Source organism: Erpetoichthys calabaricus, chromosome 5 (assembly GCF_900747795.2).
Source record: "Erpetoichthys calabaricus chromosome 5, fErpCal1.3, whole genome shotgun sequence".
NCBI lineage: Eukaryota > Metazoa > Chordata > Cladistia > Polypteriformes > Polypteridae > Erpetoichthys > Erpetoichthys calabaricus.
In genome coordinates this window covers 129,194,715-129,218,516 of record NC_041398.2, presented here as the reverse complement: position 1 = coordinate 129,218,516, position 23,802 = coordinate 129,194,715, and the positions used below count along the sequence as shown (strand labels likewise).

General features: G+C 40.4%; 1 long non-coding RNA gene across 1 annotated transcript in view; it reads left to right on the top strand.

The window, feature by feature from the left end:
- Positions 1–3,921: 3,921 nt before the first annotated feature.
- The window catches only part of LOC127528036 (uncharacterized), a 45,725-nt gene continuing 25,844 nt past the window's right edge, over positions 3,922–23,802 (top strand). The window contains exons 1-2 of the long non-coding RNA XR_007935189.1: positions 3,922–4,047; positions 4,391–4,474. This is a non-coding gene — a long non-coding RNA (uncharacterized LOC127528036). The remainder of the gene's footprint in view (positions 4,048–4,390; positions 4,475–23,802) is intronic.

Here is a 23,802-nt window from a genome sequence, read left to right as displayed (position 1 = left end):
AGCCGTTTCGCCAAAGGACTGTTGTGTTTCCTCCTGCCATACAGGAGGAACTGAACTGCAGGGTTTCTTGTTTTCTTATATTGTGGACTAAGTTAAATCTTTCTTTTGCGTTCTCAAAGAACAGTTTTTTTTTTATTATTTACTTTTTTTTTATTGTCTGTGTCAAACCGGGGTTAGGATTTGGGCGCTGGGGAGGGTGTCTGGGGAAGGAGTTCACTAATGAGCACTCAGGCACTGTACAAGTAAATGTAAACAGCAAATGTTAATATATTTATCAGTCCCACTTCCTATTGCGTTTTATTTTTTGCCAATTATTTAAGGGGGCATAGGGGCAAGAGGGGACGAGGACCAAATATGGTAATGCTATTGTAACCTTCAAACATTGTCCACTCCCCTGTCGGGTTGTGAAGTGTAGGAATCGCGTTCCCGTATTTTGCAGTTGCTACAAGCCGATGTATATAGGCTGAACAGGACCAGAGAAAGCACAGTTCCCTGCTGCGCTCCTGTGCTGCTGACCACAATGTCAGACCTGCAGTTCCCGTGACGCACATACTGAGGTCTGCCTGTAAGATAGATCATGATCCATGCCACCAGGTATGAATCTACTTCCATCTCTGTCAGCTTGTCCCTAAGGAGCAGAGGTTGGATGGTGTTGAAGGCGCTAGAGAAGTCCAGGAACATAATTCTTACTGCACCACTGCCTCTGTCCAAGTGGGAGAGGGATCGGTGTAGCATGAAGATGATGGCATCCTCCGCTCCCACCTTCTCCTGGTATGCGAACTGCAGAGGGTCAAGGGCATGATGGACCTGTGGCCTCAGGTGGTGAAGCAGCAGCCACTCCATGGTCTTCATCACATGACGTCACATGTGATGAAGTGTCTTACAGTAGAATACAGTGTTATGTTTAATTCATATAAAGCGTGGCACATCTCAACCACTTATTACACAAATTTCAATATAATATATATATTTCTTGCACCACTGTAAATTAATGTGATTAATCAATACTAAAGTATACAGTGTTCTTCCATCCATTTTCTGAAATAACTCTTTCTCATACTAGTGTAGCTGAGCATATTCTAAGATGCAAATTGTTCTAAATTTACACATTTGCTTCATGTCTTTGGGTGAAGTGAGGAAAGTAAATTACAAGAAGAAACATACACAGAAACAAGGAGAACATACAGTGGTGGGTACGGAAAGTATTCAGACCCCCTTCAATTTTTCACTCTTTGTCATATTGCAGCCATTTGCTAAAATCATTTAAATTAATTTTTTCCCTCATTAATGTACACACAGCACCCCATATTGACAGACAAAAAAAAGAATTTTTGAAATTGTTGCAGATTTATTAAAAAAGAAAAACTGAAATATCACATGGTCCTAAGTATTCAGACCCTTTGCTCAGTATTTAATAGAAGCACCCTTTTGAGCTAATACAGCCATGAGTCTTCTTGGGAAAGATGCAACAAGTTTTTCACACCTGGATTTGGGGATTGTCTGCCATTCCTCCTTGCAGATCCTCTCCAGTTCTGTCAGGTTGGATGGTAAACGTTGGTGGACAGCCATTTTTAGGTCTCTCCAGAGATGCTCAATTGGGTTTAAGTAAGGGCTCTGGCTGGGTCATTCAAGAACAATCACAGAGTTGTTGTGAAGCCACTCCTTCATTATTTTAGCTGTGTGCTTAGGGTCATTGTCTTGTTGGAAGGTAAACCTTCGGCCCAGTCTGAGGTCCTTAGCACTCTGGAGAAGGTTTTTGTCCAGGATATCCCTGTACTTGGCCGCATTCATCTTTCCCTCGATTGCAACCAGTCATCCTGTCCCTGCAGCTGAAAAGTTGTCTCCACACATACCTCAGTGCAAGACACAGTTTGCTAAAAGACACCTGAAGGACTCTGAGATGGTGAGAAATAAGATTCTCTGGTCTGATGAGACCAAGATAGAACTTTTTGGCCTTAATTCTAAGCGGTATGTGTGGAGACAACCAGGCACTGCTCATCACTTGTCCAATACAGTCCCCACAGTGAAGCATGGTGGTGGCAGCATCATGCTGTGGGGGTGTTTTTCAGCTGCAGGGACAGGACGACTGGTTGCAATCGAGGGAAAGATGAATGCGGCCAAGTACAGGGATATCCTGGACAAAAACCTTCTCCAGAGTGCTAAGGACCTCAGACTGGGCCAAAGGTTTACCTTCCAACAAGACAATGACCCTAAGCACACAGCTAAAATAATGAAGGAGTGGCTTCACAACAACTCTGTGACTGTTCTTGAATGGCCCAGCCAGAGCCCTGACTTAAACCCAATTGAGCATCTCTGGAGAGACCTAAAAATGGCTGTCCACCAACGTTTACCATCCAACCTGACAGAACTGGAGAGGATCTGCAAGGAGGAATGGCAGAGGATCCCCAAATCCAGGTGTGAAAAACTTGTTGCATCTTTCCCAAGAAGACTCATGGCTGTATTAGCTCAAAAGGGTGCTTCTACTAAATACTGAGCAAAGGGTCTGAATACTTAGGACCATGTGATATTTCAGTTTTTCTTTTTTAATAAATCTGCAACAATTTCAAAAATTCTTTTTTTTGTCTGTCAATATGGGGTGCTGTGTGTACATTAATGAGGGAAAAAATTAATTTAAATGATTTTAGCAAATGGCTGCAATATGACAAAGAGGGAAATATTGAAGGGGGTCTGAATACTTTCCGTACCCACTGTATAAACTCATATATAAACTTAAACAGTGGTATAACTGTAGGTGGTGCAGGTCGAGCAGTTGCACTGGGCCTCATGGGGCTGGAGGGCCCATGGTGACTGCATGGTTGTTGTTTAGCTTTATTATAAACACGCTTGCCTACTTGACATCAGAATGAAAAGGTTAATGGTGTTACCATTCCAACAACTCCATAAAGCTTTATTACAACTATTGTCCTTTTATGACCCACTGGAGGTAGAAGCAGAGGAGAGAATGAGGGCAAAACTGATGGAAAAAGCTATGACCACTGATAATGTAAAAAAATGCCACCATGGAAAGAAAAAAATTACATGTAGTGTATATTTTATGTCATTCTGTTTGTCCACATGTGCACTAATTACCCTATTTTAAGGTTACTTATTATATCCGTATATAAAAGATGTTTCTGAAACTGGAAATGAAATGATCATGCTGGAAGTCCACACCTCAAATAATGAGAGCAAATTATAGCAAAAAATGAATAAGTAAAATATTTGAAAAGTAGAAGCGCATTGCATTCAAAATGCTGAAAGACTGAAAAGACAGCAAGTCGATCAGAAACCCTAAAAAGTTGCTGCAGCTTGTCAGGGTGTGCTGTTTCAGAAATTGGCTTTATCAATCAAAAACTGAAGAAATTAACATTTTACTTGATTTTACTTTTGCCTGTCATTTTTGATGAGTATCTTCTAGTACTTTATAAAGTTCTTAAAAAATCAACCATAACAAGAGAAATACAAGTGAGCACACTTTTAGTTTTACCATGTGTGTTTTCTATTTTGAGTAAAATGTTTAGATATGTCATAAAATACTTTCTTTCATACAGATGAGCTGTATTTTGAACATGCACTTATAACTCAAATTTCATAATGTATGATCAGTAATTTAATTTTTTTACTGAGCTTCAGATTTTAAATTGTAATGTCAAGGACTGTCACATAAATTATTAAAATGGATTGGAGATGAATTATTTAAATTGCATATTTATTAAATGGAAAAGTTGGGGTGAAAGGGAACCTTGATGATGTTGTACCTTTAATATATAAAGCCAAGCTTGAGTATAAGTACCAAACAGGGTAGGTAATGAGTAACCGGTTGTTTGTGTGGGACCACTTTTGGCAGACTGCATAAACACTTTGTAAATCATTGACAGGCTTGTTATGCAAGCAGTCATTGGTAGCTAATGTGGCCTGAATGTCAGCTTGTTAGCTACAGTCTGCTGAACTTTCCAGTAAAAGAAACTTTAAGTACTTCTGTGGAACTAATGGCCAAATTAAAAGACGAAATGCAATTTCCCTGGCATCAAGAAAAATAAAGTTCATGTATGTACTGTTGGGTTTGCACAGCTGCTCTTTTCAGGAATAGAGTTTAAAATAATATAAAATGGAAAAAAAACTAGACTTTAGTAAATCACTTGAATCTTATAGACAAAAATGCCTTTCTTTAAGGAAAGGAGTATTAACTCTCTAAAAGAATCCAATTGCCTGCTTCTGGCTTGAGTGGATGGTTAGAGTGTTACCTGTTTCAATTTAACTTCTTTGAATGTTGGTACTAATATCAAAACATCATGTAATTCACTGTTTCAGATGCTGCAATTAATTCAAGTTTACTTGTAAATATAAATTAAATGAAATAACACTCTCAAACCTGTTTAAACCAATTTAGGGTCACAGGGGCTACAGGCTATGCCAGTGGAATCAGGAGCAAGGCAGGTGTTACGCTTCAGCCATGGTTTCACTCCTGACTCAAGTATGTTTTATGTTTATTTACAGTTCTTATTGTCTTTTAAATAAATTGTTGCATGACTTTATTGATATTTTTTTTACTGATAATATGGCATTTTGAATAAGGGGTGCCTTGACCTTATATATTGTTAGTAGAACCTAAGGAAGTGAGACCATCTAATTAAGTAGCTGGGTACTTTAGGCAATCTTTTTTTTCTAATTCTTGCATTCTTCCAACTGAGATACTTTTCTTGCATGGATTTCCTGGTTTTGATCTCTGCTTCACTTATAAGGTTCTGTTTTTGGTTTGCAGCTCTTTGGATTTGTTGCTTTAGGTTTTACCCTTTAGGCAACACACATTTTTGCTCCTTTGTCCTGCCTGTCTTTTTCCCCTCCCTTTTGATTTTTTAATTTTCAGTACATAATCTTTAAATATAAACTGTCATTTGCTTTGCTTGTCTCAGACCTGACAAAGTTTTTTTTTTTTTTGTGGTTTTTCTCTACTCCTTTGGTAGATATTCTATGATTTTGAACTTTAAAGACCTTAGTTTTGGACCTGTGCAGGCCACAAACCTGACTGTTAAGTTTAGTGCTAGGCTGCTAGAAAAAGAGAACTCTTCCATGTTCCATGAGCTGTGAAGAGGACAGATCCAGACTTTTTTTATTTTTAGGTCTGTGACCTAAATTATAACAGTAGGAAGAAATTCTGGGCACGGTGTTTGCTTATCAAAGGACCCTCATATGCACATTCATACAGTATGTGGCTGATTTATAGCTCTATGGGGTCATTTTTGTCACATGTAAACAGTAAAATGAAATTCTTACTTGCATGTGCTAATCAACATGCAAAACGTCACCCCTCTTCACTAAATGGGACCGTACTGCCTTATCCAGGCAAGTTGGAGTGGGAGAGGAGACAGGTAACACTTGTCTAGGAGGAGCAGTGGAGAGAAGAAAGAAGAAGACAGGATTTTGTTGCTGTGACAAGGTAGTCTGTTCAATAAAAGTTGGCATTTTTAATCCAGGACTGGCTCCCCGTGTTGATCACAATGGTTTATGAGAAAAGCAAATGCACATTGTCGATAGTGTTGAGGAAATTGAATAAAGGGTTGAATAATTAAGAACTGAGCTCCAATTTGAGTTCCTGTTAGGTTGCAATGCTTTTAAATTATTATTTATACTGTATATTTCAGGACAATAATGATCATGCAAATTTGTATAGAGAATTCATCTCTTAAAGCAAAACAACTAGAACGATGAAGCAAGTAAAATTGCAGCTAGTTGATGAGATATGGTGGCTGACTAAAGATTTAGCTGGTACCCCATTGGGCCCTTGAGCAAGGCCCTTAAGCTGAATTTGCTGTCCAATTTTGCTGACCCTACTCTCTGAACCCAAGCTTCTCTCTTCCCTCTGTGTACCTCTGGAGTATAATTTGGGGTATGTGAAAAATGACAAATTCCTAATGCAAGAAATTGTGTATGGCAAAAAAGGGAATCATCATAACATAACATGTTTAAAAAGGCTAAATTTGCATGATAACAAATGTTCCATGTAATAAACAGGAACTTTCTATGTTTTTTCACATATTAATTAATTCAGTAAAATGTGATTTGGGAAGGTATAATGTCTCTAAAATATTGGCCTGGGCTAATTAGCTATTCTAAACTCACGCCCTCATAGTGTGAGTGTTGGTTTGCACTTGAGTGTGCTCTGTAATAGACTGGCACTCCATCCGGGATTGGATCCTGCCATATGGCCTCACAGACTCTGAACTGGGCTTTAAGAATGCAGGGGTAATGTTGCCAGTGGGCAGGGTGGTGCAGGATTCAGTGCTGCTTCATTTACAGTTCCTAGAAGCTAACATCAGTTCCTAGACCAGTCTGCTTTGTGGAATTGACATGTTCTCACCGTGTCTTCATGGGGTTTCTTTAGGAACTATAATTTCCAAGGTAGAAACTTGAAATTGGCCCAGTGTCAGTGAGTGTGGGTATAAGCTAACAATAAGTATGCCCTGACGGACTACCACACCACCTTGGATTGATTCTTGCTTTGTCCTTGATAATGGTGAAGTAGACTGTAGTTTATTTACTTATAAAAATGTTTATTAAAAAAAGGACAGAGGAATGAATGAGTTAATGTATTGCACCTTCTATGGAGCACATCATCAGAAGGTCAATAGTTAACAACAGGTGCAATACCTTTGAAGATTGCTGTCTTGTTTATAAAATATGTTACTTTTTGTGAAATAATAAAATAAAAGCCAACATTAATCCGATGGTAATAAAAGAAACCAATAAAAATAAATGTAAACACTACCTTCCGGTTTATCCAAACATTTTTAAAAGATCAAACAAATAAAACCCACCGTCTTATATTTCCAAACAAATAATTATCCATTCATCTATTTTCTGAATCATCCTTTGTTCCATAATTTTTACACTGAAGCACAAAAACTAACCTCAGCGGAAGCCTGTCCTTATAAACATATCTTGCTATTATGCCAGTTTATAAAATGCTTTAATCCTAAAAATTCAAGTTAGTGTTTATACACAACAAGTATGCACAAATTTAAAGACACTATTTTTTCTCTAACTGCTCTGCCTAAGAGTCTTTCAGAGTTAATCAATAGCTATCGGGTGTAAAAAATGGAAATAAAACATGTTACAAAATTTTGGATCCATGATGGAAGCCCAGTTTAATTGCTGATGTCAATGATATAAGCAAAAAAAAAGATCTGCAAATTATCGGTATGATATTTAGTTAGAACACCGGTGTTACCTCTGGGGTGTTGCTCTATCAACTGATGACAGCTTCTTTTGCTACAGTGACTTAAGAGGCAGAGTCCATGAGGGGGTACCATGAGGGTGTAACGGCCGACCTCGTACCCAGCCGGCAGCTACACCTCCAAGACCTGTGGCCTGGATAATTTACTGAGATTAATCTAAACTATCAAGCCGTACCTCTAACAAATTACACTTTTCCCCCACAATCGACGTTGTAAATATAAGCACGCAAAAGCAGGTATGTAAAATTAAACTGATTAAATGTATTAAATGAAATGAATAAAATGAAATGAAGGAAGGAGTAACCGGGGTGCGGCACGTCACGGTCAGAGCGTGTTCAGCGTTGCAGGAGGTGGTGGATTCATTGCAGTCGCTGTACCTCGAAGATCACCATGGACCTGAGGAGGAATGCCTGGAGGATGTCTCGCCTCCGTGGGAAGATCTGGCGCAACAACTGACCCGGCTGGATGAGAAAGTCCGCGAGGCTGCTGAAAGTGCGCTCGGGCGCGAAGATGCCTTGCGGGCTCGCATCAGCAGCTCCCAGGAGGAAATAAAAGAATACCTCAATGAGCAAGTTCAACTCTTGGGGTGGGAAATCATGTTGCGCCTCCAGAGGCGAGATCAACGCTGGCAAGAAACTCTTCAGTGGGAGGTCCGAAGGAGTCTCCAGAAGTTACGTCAGTCACCCTGTCATTCAACACCGTACGGGTCTCGTGGGGGGGGGGGGGGGAGAATACATCAATCGGCCCTCTGTTCCTGGGGTGAGCCTTTCCTTTCCCAAGTTGGGGGCTCCATATAACATCGATGATGTCCTCAACTTTGTGGAGGACGGGGAGGCATATCTGGCTGTTAACCCTTTAACCCCAGAAGAGCTTATGGGGGTGATAGGGACATCCCTCTCGGGGCCGGTGCGGAGCTTGTGGCTGACAGCCAAGAAGAATATTAAAGACTGGGGATCCTTTCGTCGATCTTTCCTTGCGGCTTTTCTTCCGGAAGATTACAAATCTGAACTGGAGGACAAGCTGCGATCCATGGTGTAACTGCCTTCGCAAACCATCCGGGACTTCGCCTATGAATATCAGGCTTTGTGTTTGAAGTGGTGGCCGGCTATGTCTGAAGAAGAGGTGGTCCGCCACATCCTTAATGCCTGTAACCCACGGTTAGCTGGGGGTCTCAGGGGGGTGGTGGGGTCGGTGGAAGACCTGGTAAAGGTGGGTTCGCAAGTGGAACGGGACTGGGGAAACTCAAAAACGTACTGGAATAAAGTACAAGCCAGTACACGAGAAACCCAGCCCCTAAAACCCCAACGAGACAAACCTTGCCGGTCGGAAGCCGATCTCGCCATCATGCAAGCGAGTACGTCCCTCCTAATCGTCCCAGTGAAGCTGCGGGGGTGGCAAGTGGATGCGGTGGTGGATACAGGGAGCCATCACACCTTAATCCGCTCAAGTATATGGAAGAAGATTAGCCGACCAACAGACAACTTAACATCTGCCCCGTCTGTCCGATTTGTATTGGCAGATGGGAGTGAACACAGGGCCCTGGGCAAAGTCCCCTTGAGGTACAGTGTACTCTCCACCACCTGGGAAATAGATACATATGTCCTGGATGACCGGCACCTGTCCGTCCCGTTACTCCTTGGGCTGGACTCTTTAACCACCATGAGGATGACCATCCATCTCAGTCCCAGGGGGTATACGGTGCCAGGGGAAGGGGTATGCGAATTTGTTCATAAATCCAAAGAAGATCTGGGCTCGGAATTCATTGGTTTTTACGCAGCAGTGAGGAGTGACGCAAGCACCTCGGCGGCAGCCCCTGTGGAGGAACAGCCCGAAGAGGTGAGGCCGGTGCTGAAGAAGTGGGCCAAGGTGTGGACTGAGAAATTAGGAGTCGCCCGTGGAGTTACCCATGTGATCCACACCTCGGACGAAATTCCAGTAAGGCACCAAGCATACCGCATTTCTCCACTAAAGAAGGGCATAATTAAAGAACACCTTGATCGAATGCTCGCCGAGGGTATAATCTAACCATCTTCCTCCTCCTGGGCGTCCCCTGTGGTCCTCGTGAAGAAGTCGGATGACACTTATCGCTTTTGTGTGGACTACAGGGGGGTTAATGGAAAGACGAGCCTAGACGCATATCCCATGCCCCTGGTTCATGAGATTCTGGAGTCACTGCATGGAGCTGCAGTTTTCAGCACACTAGACCTCCGCAGTGGCTATTGGCAGGTGCCGATGGACGAGGGGAGTAAGAGGAAGACAGCAGTCATCGCCCCTGAAGGCTTGTTCCAGTTCAAAGTCATGCCTTTTGGACTTAAAAATGCTGGGGCCACCTTCCAGCGGCTCATGGAACAAGTCCTGAGGGGGTTGATAGGCAAGATCTGCTTTGTTTATATTGACGACATCATTGTCTACTCCCCTTCTATTAAACAACATCTCCAGGACTTGGACACCATCTTTCAATGATTTCATCAAGCGCACCTCACGCTGAACACGAAGAAATGTACCTTCATTCAACCCCACATCCGCTTCCTCGGGCACATTCTTTCATCTGAGGGGGTCGCTGTAGACCCCGAGAAGACCTTAGCCATCCAAGACTACCCCACGCCCAAGGATTTGAAATCTTTATAACGTTTCCTTGGGTTAGTGGGGTGGTATCACAAGTTCAACCCCAGGATGGCTGATATAGCAGCTCCCTTGAACTACTTAAGAAAAAAAGATGTCCCGTGGGAGTGGACAACGGAGTGCCAGGACGTGGTTGAGCAACTAAAAAGCCATCTTCAAAACCCACCCGTTCTGGCCCAGCCAGATCCGCAGCTCACTTTCCAGGTACAAACAGATGCCAGCAACCTGGGGCTTGGCTCCGTGCTCACTCAGAAAATCCACCAGGCTGAACATGTCATCGCTTACGCCTCTCGAGCATTGCACGGCGATGAGCTGAATTATTCGACGGCTGAAAAAGAGTGTTTGGCTGTCGTGTGGGCTGTGGAAAAATGGAAACACTATCTGGAGGGGGTTTAATTTGAAGTGTACACAGACCATCACGCTCTGACCTGGGTATTTAATCACCCGAAGACCTCCTCCCGTCTAACCAGGTGGGTACTACGCCTCCAGAACTTTACTTTCAAGGTGACCTATCGGAAGGGCTGTGGCAATATCGTGCCTGATGCTCTGTCCAGGGTGTCAGAGCCACCGGGGATGGTGTGTTTGGCAGAGGCAAAGAAGATGGTCCTCCCTCTGCCAAGAAGTCTTGAAGACCTGGCTCAAGCACAAGCCACCAGTCCATTCTGCCAGATCATCAGGGAGGGTTGGAGCAGCAGCGTACTGACCGGGTACCCTTCATGGACCTCCAGGGGGTTCTGTACAGGACTACTCCATCCTCCCTTGGGGGTCTGCAACACCAACTAGTGGTCCCGGAAGAGCTCATCCCCAACTTTCTGAGTTACTATCATGACAGTCCTTTAGGTGGTCACCTTGGAAGGACAAAAACTTTATTGAAGATCCTGGGGGTTGCGTGGTGGCCGTCTGTCCGGAAAGACGTTTGCCACCACGTGAAGAAGTGCTTAACCTGCCAGCAGCTCAAAAACCCACCTGGTAAACCGGCAGGATTTTTACAATCAACAATCGCTGATGGACCGGGGGAGACTTTGGGAGTCAACCTGATGGGGCCATTTCCTGTTACCAGCTCGAGGAAAACCGTCCTGATGGTGGTGATCGATTATTTTTCGAAGTGGGTGGAGCTGTTTGCATTAACAGAAGCGAAAACCAACAAAATATGCTCCACCCTGAAGAACGAAATCTTCACCCGCTGGGGGGTGCCGAAGAACATCGTCTCAGACCGGGGTCCGCAGTTCACAAGCTCAGTATTAGATGAACTTTATACATCCTGTGGAATGAAGAAAAACCTGACAACAGCTTACCTTCTCCAGGCCAACATGACAGAGCGAGTGAACCGGACCCTGAAGAGCATGATCACCTCCTATATGGGTGAACGCCATCAGGATTGGGATAAATGGCTCCCCGAGCTCCGGTTTGCCCTGAACACCGCTGTGCATGAGGCCATAGGTGAGACGCCTGCTTTAGTTGCGCTGGGCAGACAGCTAAAGGGCCCGCTTGACCGACTCCTTCCCAGAGTCCCTAGTCCAGAAACCACCAGCTACAGTAATTTATTTAAACTAGAGGAATTACGGCGGAGAATCCAACAGAGGATGGTGAGTTCGACATCCAGACATGCCAAGTTGTACAATGCCCGGCGTAAGGAAGCGTACTTTCAGCCGGGTGATTTGATCTGGATTAGAGCTCACCATCTCTCGGATGCCAGCAAAAGGTTCTCCGCCAAGCTAGCGCCTAAATGGTTAGGTCCAGCCAAAATCATATCTCAAACGGGTCCAGTCAATTTCCAGATCTAAAGGGGTATCGGCACTGACTCCAAACTAGACACAATCCATGTGGCCAATCTCAAGCCGTACTTCGGCCCTCCCTTGTCCAAGGTTGGGGGGGGCGGAATGTAGCAGGGCTACATAGTTAGTGTTGTTAAATGTCAGTTCTAAGTGCATCTTGTTTCCATTGTCCCGTTTGCTGTTTATGTGTGTGTATCAGGAAATGGCGTCTGCGTAAAGGGGGACGGATGATGGAAGAAGACCACAGCCTCTAACCTGGAAAACACCTGTTCGCAATTAATCAATTACAGCCTCACAAGGACTATTTAAGTAATTATAAAAGAGAGAGGAGAGGAGAGAAGAGAGGAAAAAGGAGACCATTCGTTTTCAACCACGTATCAACTTACTTGCTGTTTTTCCACATCGCGACTTTGCACCAGTTTGTTTTTCATTTTGCCGGACTGCTTTCATCCTTCATCTGCTGAGACCCTGGGGTCGAATCGCCATCCACCATACGCCGAGGAATCACGGTGAGGTTGTTCCATTTGCCGGGAAAATCAAACTGGTGCAAAGGCGCGATGTGGAAAAACAGCAAGCAAGTTGATACGTGGTTGAAAACGAATGGTCTCCTTTCTCCTCTCTTCTCTCCTCTCCTCTCTCCTTTATAATTACTTAAATAGTCCTTGTGACGGCTGTAATTGATTAATTGCGAACAGGTGTTTTCCAGGTTAGAGGCTGTGGTCTTCTTCCATCATCCGTCCCCCTTTATGAGGACGGCATTTCCTGATACACACACATAAACAGCAAACGGGACAATGGAAACAAGACGCACTTAGAACTGACATTTAACAACACTAACTATGTAGCCCCACTACAAGGGGTACTGAGTGACTGTCGTGATCTGGTGTTAATTTCTCCTTAGAGTGGAGGATGCAATCACCTGTCTGCTGCACAAGGCTTATTCTCACCTGGGCAAAGCTGGTAACTCTGTGAAGATTATGTTTTTTGATTTCTCCAGTGCCTTCGATACCACAGAGCCATTCCTGTAAACTCAGAAATAAGCAGGTGGATGAGCCTATGGTGTCCTGGATGATGAACTACCTGTCAGGCAGACTGTAGTTTGTGAAGCTAAAGGACTGTGTTTTTGATGTGAGCAACAGTGAAGCACCACAAGAAAAAGTCCTATCTCCTTTTGTCTTCTCTCTGTACATCTCCAACCTTTAATAAACACACCAGGGGCCTCATGTATAAACGGTGCGTACGCACAGAAATGTTGCGTACGAACCTTTCCACGCTCAAATCGCGATGTATAAAACCTAAACTTGGCGTAAAGCCACGCACATTTCCACGGTAACTCATTCCTTGGCGTACGCAATTTATCCGCCCGGTTTTGCAGACTGGCGGCACCCAGTGTCAAAGCAGTGCTACTGTTCCTGTGTAGTTACCTTTTCTTAGATCCACATCCACGGCGGCGGCTTTATCAAATACACTGAAATTAACCGCATATCGTTCATAAATTTAATGCATCTGATTGTAATTAACCTGTAACAATATAATGGTCCACAGAATGGTCAAACTACTGTTCCTGTGTGCTCATCCTTTCTTTTTTAGCTCCACATTCTTGACGCGGCTTTATAAATACACTGAAATTAACTGCATATTGTTTATTAGTGTAATACATCTGATTGTAATTAACCTGCTGCAATATAATGGGCCAGGGAAAAGCCATAGTATTCCAAATACCAGAACTGCTTTAGCGTTGTTACGCTCACTGCATCTTGTTCTTCTTTTTGCTGTTCCCGTTAAGGGTTGCCACTGCGGATCATTTTTTTCCATATTACTCTCACTGCACCACTCGGAGTATTTATATCACTGTATCTGAGTGTGAATCACAGCAGCAGATGATCGGAAAGAGAATTATCGGTATACAGTTTCAAGTACACACTACCTCAACCACGGCAAAAAGCGTCAAACCCTTTCCTGTACGGACCTCGCGTTTCAGAAACAGTTTCATCCCAAGAACTATAAACGCACTCAATCACCTCACTGTAAACTTGCACTACAGTTATAATATTGCACAACCTGCGCTACTTTATAAAGCGCGTATGATGACAATATCATTTTTAAGATGAAATGCAGCAAAATATGTTGCTTATAGTATACAGATAAAACTTTAACTTCATTTAAATAATCTGTATTGCTAATAATTAAACATGTGAGGACACGGTGCCGCAGCGCTAGCTAGTTCACGGATAGCTCCTGCCTTGCGCTGTATTCTTGCTGGTGCTGACGCGACACTGGAAGGATAGACGAATAGAATAATTAAACATGTACTACGAAGATATTTCAATGTTCCTTAAAAGTTTTGAAGAATCGGCGTTCTAAGCTTACAAATGGCTTCACGTCTATTACAGAGCTGATTGTGTGGCGATTGGAGAAAGAAAAGTATGGACAGGAATTGGAGGTTAGTACGTTTGAAAGAGACAGTACTTCTGTAATAAATTATTTCATCGAAGGTCACACATGGTGCAACAAGCCTCTTGCGTGAGATATGAACAATCACTGCGCCACCGTGTTCCCATGTTTAATAACATGCTTTCATCCCTATCATCATGAAAATGATATCACGTATACATCTCAGTATTTTAATTATTCAGAGAGCTGTAATATCTCGAATGTAATGCATTCTGTGTCCTGTCGGAGAAAGAGAAAGAACGGAAGCACGTAGTGATTCACACACATAGAGCACATAGAAGATCAAACACAGAAAAAAGCATTTAACATGCTACTTGAGAAACTACGGTAGTAAAATAAACGATTTTAAGAAATTTCGAGATTAAAGTTGACATTTCGTGCTTTTTTCCCACTGTGTGCCTATGTTTTTTGTTTGTTCCCTAATACGCTTTCATATGACACTCAGACGGTGGGCTACAACTCGCCTTTTCACAGCGACTTTGATATGTGATTTCTTTTTTATTTCGGGCACTGTGCGACTTTGTGAATTTGATTATACCACTGTTTAAACCAACAAATAGTACGTTTTTCCTTTGCCTCCACTTGGTATTCGCTGAAATTCTTATATTTTCCCCTGTGCTTTTCACATTGTCTTTTCTCAGAAGGCTATTTATATTGATTTGCATATTCAAAGAGGCGTAATTCTGGGAGGAGTTGGGGCGGGACAGAAGGCGCGTGCACGTGCGTTACTTTTCACGCAAATCGGGATTTATGTAGTGGAAGAACGTGAAAGTATGCGTGCGCACAGATTCCTGCATCTGGATTTTTCTGTGCGTACGCACAATCCCGCTTTTGTGCTTACGCCATGTTAAGTGTGAGTTCTACGCACGGCGTTATACATGAGGCCCCAGGTCATGCCACTTACAGAAATTCTAGGATGATTCTGCACCTATGGGGTGTATTGATAAAGGGGTTGAGACAGAGTATAGGAGTCAGGTGGAGAACTTTGTTTCTTGGTGCAAAGTGAATTGTCTGCAACTTAATATCAGCAAAACCAGGAAACTGGTTAAAGACTTCCGCCGCACCAAACAGCCTCTATGTCATTATTCAAGGAGTGAATGTACAGGTGGTCCAGTCCTACAAGTACTTGGGGATCTACATCAATAGCAGGTTGGACTGATCTTTGGAACACATAGAAACTATATAAGAAAGGGCAGAGCAGGCTCTTCTTTCTTAGGAAACTGTGTTCCTTTAATATGGGGAGTGACATTCGTCACATCCTCTATAACTCTGTAACAGCCAGTTCAATTTTCTATGATGTGGTATGCTGAGCTGGTAACATCACTTCAAGAGAGATCCACCGAATTAACAACCAAATTAATAGGGCAAACTCAGTTTTTGGATGCACTCTGTATCCCCTGGAGGAAGTAGCATAGGAGAAAATGTAAAACAAAACTGAGTACCATTATGAACAATATTGCACATCCTCTCCCTGACACACTAACACTGAGTACTTTCAGCCAATGAATCTTTCAGCAGAAGTATGTCAAGAAGCGCTACTGGGACTTCTTTATACCAACAGCAAGTTTTCTTTACTTTTATTTTTTTAGTTTTTCTTCCTTTTTTAGTCATTCTGGCATGTGTTCAGACAGTGTGTGTGTGTATTTATTTATCTATTTACACATTTATTTATTTAAAAAGCTTCTGTAAAAGCCAAATTTCCCCCTTGTGAACAAATAAAGATCTATCTATCTATCTATCTATCTATCTATCTATCTATCTATCTATCTATCTATCTATCTATCTATCTATCTATCTATCTATCTATCTATCTATCTATCTATCTATCTATCTATCTATCTATCTATCTATCTATCTCTAAAAAGAATGGAGACTTTATTTTGGTGGTTGTAGAGATCAGGGAATCTGGTCATCACGTTGGTTTTTGAATCAGACAAATCTTTAATGGTGTTAAAGATTAAATATGGCATCACCTTGTTTTTGTTATGGGTGTTGCTACTTTGAGAACCTCATAGTTAGGGATGCATTCATGTGCCACATGTTCAAGGCAACAACTACTGTAAGTTGCCAGCAGCACAGAGCATTCATTGTCCAAGCTTGAGGAAACAACCTAATATCTAGTGTTGTTTGAGCATTTAAAGGAATTTCAGAGTTTGAACTCTTTTTTTGTCCATAGAATGTGATTTATGCTTAACATTTTGACTTTTTTTTCACTATTCTGTTTTCTGACATTCTCCTTACAATGCTCTAGTTATGATTCTTGTGCCATATCTTGGGCTGCCTTTCTGGTTTTGACCTTGACAAGTTATTTTTGATGATGCGTCTTCTGATTCCATCAGTTGAGTGATATCATTAACTTTTCTTCAGTGGTGTTCTCTTTCATTCTAAGAGCAGAATTGGAAACTGGTTTAAAGACTGTGCAACAATCACTCCATTCCCATGTGCACCTCTGAATCGGTAAATGTAGGGCATTCACCATACTTACATGTTGTACACTGGTTGCTTGCTCTTCTTGCTTCTCATTTACACTGGTCTGCAAGACTGGATTAAGACCCCCACAGGCCCCTGGATGATGTAATAAACAGAACTCCTTAGCAGAGAGTTGATCATACTTTGAAAAATGTAGCATGCGAACACCCTTCCATTTAATGTGCAAGGAGACACTACTCCATCAGAGACTCAAGCGGTGACAAGGGGTGGGGAGGATTTTTCCTTGATGATTTCAGTGCAGGTATTTTGATCGTTTCATCGAGTGGAGTGAGAAGTATTCCCATGTTGGGGAACATAGACACCAGATTGCTTTATTGAGCATAGGCGGTTTGCCCTTGGTGATTTGGGCACTTGGACACCTAATTGTTTCAACGAGTGGAGAGGATCCCCTTTGGTGATTTCCCCTTTCCCCATGCGGGGGGAGGATTGTGAGTTGTGAAAAATGCCACCTGCAGTCTTGGGCCCCTGGGCGTACACCCAGAATGCCCTGATGGTAGGTCCCTCCATGATGGTCTATTATGAGATATTTAAAAGTTAGGTATGGTATTATAGAACATATTTACGTTTAGTTTCTTTTCAGCCAGGCCTATTAATTAGCTACCCAGAAACCATGCAGGTAACGCTCATGTCAAGATACGTGAATGGAAATCCAAGTTGTACCCATACTTGTTGCTCTGCCTTTGTTGAGTAGCATACATGTTTCTGCAGGCAACTGCCACCCATCCACTTTCATCAGTGTTTATGGTTGTGCTGAATTACATTTGAATACTTACATTTAATGGAAGTTTGCAGTTGTATCAGTACTAATATGAATATTGTCACATATAGAGAGTACAGTAAAATTCTTACTTGCATGTCCAAACGACATGCCACATATCCCCACTGTCTGACATTATGACAAATATGAATGTATTACAATAAAGAACTAACAGATACTCAAATCTGCTCACCTGATGTACTCCTTACTCCTGTTTCCATGTTTCTGTAATCTAAAACCTTGTGGGAAAAACCCTGACTCTGTTTACTTCTGGTATAAACAAAACATTATATTGATAAGAACATAAATAACAAGCTTCTCTACCTTCCACAATTTCATCATCATTGATATTTTTTCATCCATTGTGGAATAAATCTCTCAGTGAATGACTCTGCTTGATTAGTAGCAAGTTCTGAAAAATATTTGTATAAAATATTACATAAACTGAATGTAAAGTCTTACCAGGTATTTTCAATTTCTGTTTGTTTTAGTGTTTTAAAGATGCTAGCTGTGTCAGATACTATGGATTATAGTAAGAAAAAATATTTAATATATATGTGTATATATATATGTATGTGTGTGTGCGTGCGTGTGTGTATATATATTAAATATATATTTATATATATATATTTTATATATATATATATATATGTATATTTATATGTATATATATATATAAATATATATATATATATATATATATATATATATATATATATATATATATATATATATATATATATATATATGTATCTCAATGAAACTGTGCTTTTTTTGTATCTAGGTAATCAATACACTAAACGTGTATAAATTAACCATTTGCTTGTAACAGTGATAGATTTTTAGCTCTATTAACTAGTTTTTCACATGCAAGCGACGTTTGTGATTGTGGTTATCAAGACTGCAGGCATTGTTTACCTTAAGTGCTATAACATTCATAAGCTGTGACATCACTCAGGTATATGATTGTGTTTCGAATTCAACAAAGGGGTGATTAGAATCTTTTGGGTTCTCATATTGCCTGGAGATTCTTTTTTTTAAGATTTTTTTTTCCCAGGGATTGAAATTCTATACAATAAGGCTAACAAAGGGAAATATCAGTGCTTTCATGGAAGTAAGGACCTTCTTATGTGGGTTCTGAGATCGCCTGCTTTTTCTGGATTGAGTTACAGTTTAATAGAAAGATTAAAAGGAGAGACAGACATGTATCATAGTTGAGTGAAGGCTTAATAATAAAAGAAAATGTGCCAGACAGAGTGTTGAATGTTGAACAAAGATATTTCTAGTAACCCCACTGTTTAGGGAGCATCTGTTTTCTGATTAATATTTACTGTAATGACTTCTTAAGAATCAAAATTAAGCAGTAAATTAAGTGGAGAGCTGTTGTAAAGTCTTTGGGGGGGGGCAACACTTATGCGTTTTTCTTTCTTTTTAAGTTTACATTTTTAATAGTCATTTAAAATATTTGGTTTTGCATTTTTAATTAGTAAATCTCTAACTTAACAAAGTCTTACTTATGTTATAATGTAGCATAAATATAAATAGTATATGGCCTAAGTATGTATAAAATGACTTGAAAAAAATATTTTAGGCTGTGTCTGAACCTTTGTATTGAATAGATAATTGATCAAAAGCATCAATATTTGGTTTGTCTGTGTGTGTTACTATTTGCCTGGTATGCTGTAATAATAATAATAATTCATTGCATTTATGCAGTGTCTTTCCAATGCTTAAAGGCCCTGTTAAGAAACACAGAACTGCATTAAAACTTTAAACAGTTACAGGACCAATGATTAAGATGAAGGTTGTTGGATTAGCAAACTCATGTTGTAAAATCAAGCGAGCTAACATCTTCACTGTGCTTCCTTGACTAATGGCTCTGTTTACAGACGTTGTATCCAGTAGGTGGTGTAGGTGTGCATTGTAGATCATGGAATATTTCACTACCACATAACAAAAAATTTGTGAAGTGTCTGTAATGACAATGCTGAGCATTCAACAATTATATATAGCTAATGACACACAAAGCAGGCCTCCATCTCTGTGCATTAGCAAAAAACTCTTCCAACACTAGTTAACGCTGATGAGTCTTTTGATTATCACTTATGATGTGACAGACCCACACCCCCCCACCACCCAACCTTCAGCACCAGCACTGAACTTTGTTTGCCAAGGGAACACCCGCTGTGCAATGTTAACAGCCCAGAAGATGAATGATCCAGGAGCAGATAAAAGAACCATCTTGAATCTCAAAGGATTGAGGTCCCTGTTACAAGAGGGAAACAGTCAATGTGCTAAGTTAATTTCCACAACTAATGGTAATATACTGTAGTTCCAGAACCTGCTTAAAAGGAAAGACCATTATGAGCCATGTTCACGTAACATTGCTTTCTCTGAAGTATGTGCTGTGATACACATATATATTAAAATCCTACAAAATTCTGTGCCAGTCCTGTTTCCATTCCAAAAGCATGTGATGGAAGTGACCAAAGTTTTGCAAAGAAACATCAGCAAAATCATTCCTTTTTAAGAAATAATATGGAAGTGTAGCACTAATGGTATTCATTTAATATTCTTGGGGTTCATCTTATGGAAAACAATTAAGAACAGGCCCCTAGTTCTATTAGCATACTTAGGTGTGTTCTGTTATTGTCAATTCCTTCTAATTGGCTTATCAGAGCCTGTTTTATTTTTAAAGAGAGGGAGAGATTATTTAGATGGGAGGGTTTCAACATATATTTTAGAACCAAGTTATAACCATTTTGCATTAATTTATCTTAATGTTTGCATTTACTCAGCATATTACTTAACATTTTGTTTCTAATTTTTGAAAAATACTGTTAAACTAACGTAATCTAAATAAGGATCCAAGGAATATAATATCAAGGGCACTTTAACCAGTATAAACACTTGAGTTGTTCAAGGTAAATTCATTTAGGAAAGCACAGTAGTGCAGTGGTTAGCGCTGCACCCTAATAGTTTCAGTGTTTTGAGAATGAATGGGGCTTAAATATTGTCTGTGTGGAGTTTGCACATTTTGATTGTATTTGTGTCCCCAAAGAGATGCTGGCTAGGTCAATTGGTGCCGATAAGCTGGACACGTGTGAGAGTAGTCCTGTATGTAAGTGGGCACTGTGATAGACCGGCACTAATACCCGCCTTGTTCTTGATGCTGCCAGTATAAGTTCAGGCCCCTTTGAACCCTAATTTCAATTACACAGGTTTGAGAATGTTGTATTATAATTAATTTGCAATAACTTTTTTACAGCTGCTTTAGTAACAATACCTTTCACATCAAGTTTGCCTACAAGTCTCTTTATCTGATATTTGATATTGATTGTTGTGAGATTGTTTGCTTTTGTACATTCATTTCATATTAACTGATTAGTGACATTTTTTAAAAATGGTCTCAGCCTTTTTTATTCTCAGTACCTCTGAGAACAGTCTTTGTTGTTTATGGTTTTCAAAGTATCTCACAAAGGTGACCAGACATACAACTTCTTACCTAATACCCATGGCATGGAACAGAATTCATTTTGTTAGAGATTTGACCCAATGCTGCAATTTTATAGTCTAATTTTTAGGTGCTCTAAAGGGAGTCTAAGCAGTAGCTACATAAGTAATGTAACGGTTTACATTTAGAAGCTGGGAACATAACTGAGCAAGTGGTATGGAAACAGGGATGACAAAAACATCGACTAAACCTGTATGTCAACTTTTCAATTAAACTGAAGTTTTTGGCTTTCACAGGGTGCCATAGAGCTACTCTATACACATAACAATACTACTACTAAATAACTTCTGCTCTTATTTGGTCTCCTAAAAGATAAAAACACATGGGTGGCAGAATTATCCATTGATGGTGAAAGTATTCTCTGGCCCTAAGCTAGCTACAGCCCCTTGGGGGTTGCAAGTGCAAAAGCTGGTGTCATCCCCTGAACTAAATTGTGTCACCTTTTGGACAAAAGGATTTGTGAACACTTTTGGTTACTTAATATAAGCCACGTGAATTCAATGCATCATAACCACTTATCAGTTCAATTTATACCTTTTCCATTCCATATTTCAATACTGAAAGAAGGAAAACAAACAGCAGCTTTTGTAGTTTTGGAACAATCTTTTCAGGTAATCTCTCAATGGTCATGTATAAGTACTTACAGTAGGTTTATTTTAGCTTTGTGTGTGTACGGTTTCTTTAGTAAGTGAATGGAGCCCCAGTTTCAATAGTTGTGGATATTTTACAAATAAGCATGTTTATTGCACATTAATGGCTTAAAATACCTCAGCAACTCTGATCTTTGAGAAAACAGGGAGTGAAGCCATGTGAACTAAAGTTGCATAAATGGAACAGTAAGTCTGGACTGGAAATGAATGGGAAGATGGAATGGTAAGTAGTAATGAGAGTGCACTAAGACAGTGACCCCATCTGCATTTGTTATCTTGCGACAATGGGGTTTAGTCCAGGGTGCTCTGATGGACTGCCACAGCACCTATGATTGTTTCTTGCTTAGTCCCTGATAATGGTGGCATAGATCCTGGTCCATTTACTTGTAAAAGTGTTTATTTTAAAAAGAGAAGAGAGATGAACGAGTTAATATATAAAATTTCTATGGAGCACACCATAAGAAGGTCCAATAAATATCAACAGGTGCAATAGGTTGGATGTCTTGGTTATAGAATATAAGTTACTTCTTTGTGATATAATAAATGAGAGCCAACATTAAGCTGATGGTAATAAACAGTACTAGTAAAAATAAATGGAAATATTACCTTTCAGTCCATCTAAACATTTTAAAAGATCCAACAAGTAAAAGCCACAGTCTTATATTTATAATCATTGCTTGACTGTGTGTATGTCAGTACTTTCTCCAAAAGACCTCAGGTTGTTCCAGTACATTTAATCTATTAAGGAAGATGAATGTTATAAGAAGTCAAAGATCTGCTCATATTCTATTGTGCTTAATTAGAGAGCATTAACTTTTTCAGGGCTGATGTCGACTTTTGTCAAAAGGAGGAGTTGACGATGGTAATCGACTGTGAACTGTGACAAAACCAACCGTTATGTTTTAGTTGGACTCTCTAGATGAAAGTTAGATTCATTGATTTGACCAAGATTTCCTGCGCTCGCATGAGTAGCAAGCCACAAACAACGGAAAAAATGGCACTGACATCTGGTATGAGATCAAAGCGAATGCGTAAAGCAAAAAACTCCGTGGATGACGTTTTGCCTATTATCTCTGAACTGGACTATGACTTGTCAGACTCAGATTTTGATACAAGTGATCAAAAATGAATGTGAGGTTCCAGCTTCAGCTGAATGGTCCCCAGCTAATTTTTGCACTGACAATGTTCGCCAGGGAGGACTGCTACTTAACAATGATAAGAGGTAGAAACCAGATTGCAATGCACTGTGACTGTGTCCAAGCCACGCAAAGACATTCTGGCCGCAAGCCTGCTGCACATTCTTCGCAAACTGGCAGCCACAGTATGCAGCAACAGTCGTTTTATGTTAATTTCTATCTGAAACTATTGCTTTTCAGAAACTATGTTTTTTTGGAAAACTAGGGGGCTCAGCCCCCTGCTCGCTTCGCTCACCAACCCCTGGGTTTGGTTATCTGGATATACAATTTATTCATTTTTTATTTCTTGATATTTGCCAGTAATAAAGCTGTAGTGAATGAGTCACTGTATGTGTCTTTGGGAATGTGAGAAGACATGTATATTGAGACTGAATTTTTTACTATATTATATATGTGTTTTTAATTTCTGTTAAGTACATTTTGCCGATTCTATTTAAAACTTTATATGTTAGAAGTATTTCGAAATTGGGACAGACTTTACTGGAAACCATTGTAAAGATGTAAGGGCAGGAGTCATACAGTTGTTCTTTGTAGTGCTAGAATCTGCCTGCCAAGTGAATAGTGTTGCTTTCTTTCCCTGAAATAATATTGGTCTCCCTTGTGTTAGAAATGCCAATTAACATATCGTTAATTTTGTCTTTTTGTTAAGTTTTTTTCATTTTGAAATATTTTATCTTGGCATAGCTATATTGTGTGGTTGTTGTTTCTTGGATGCAGCCATGTTGTTTCTTGCAATAACCTTTGTTGCTGTTCGCATGCATCTGGTGCTTTTTGAAGCCTAACATTGTGATGTTGTTATTATGAAAGGGGGCTGTACACATAGAGAAATGTCCACACATTAAGATCTTCCTCTTTTGTGACAACCTGCAAAAGAAAAAGAAACTCTTCTAGGGAACATTTCTGACTGTGATCCTCCTTATGTTTTTTTTTAATACAAATCATGGATAGTGTTTTAGTTTTGACTAAACATCATTCAGCTTCACATGAAACTGTCTTCGAGTTGCTTAATGACTATTCTCTTCAATATTCCACTAAAGAAAAGTGATACTTTATTATTGCCTCACTCCAAAAATATTCAATCCATTTAGACTACTCTATTTGTTCAAACC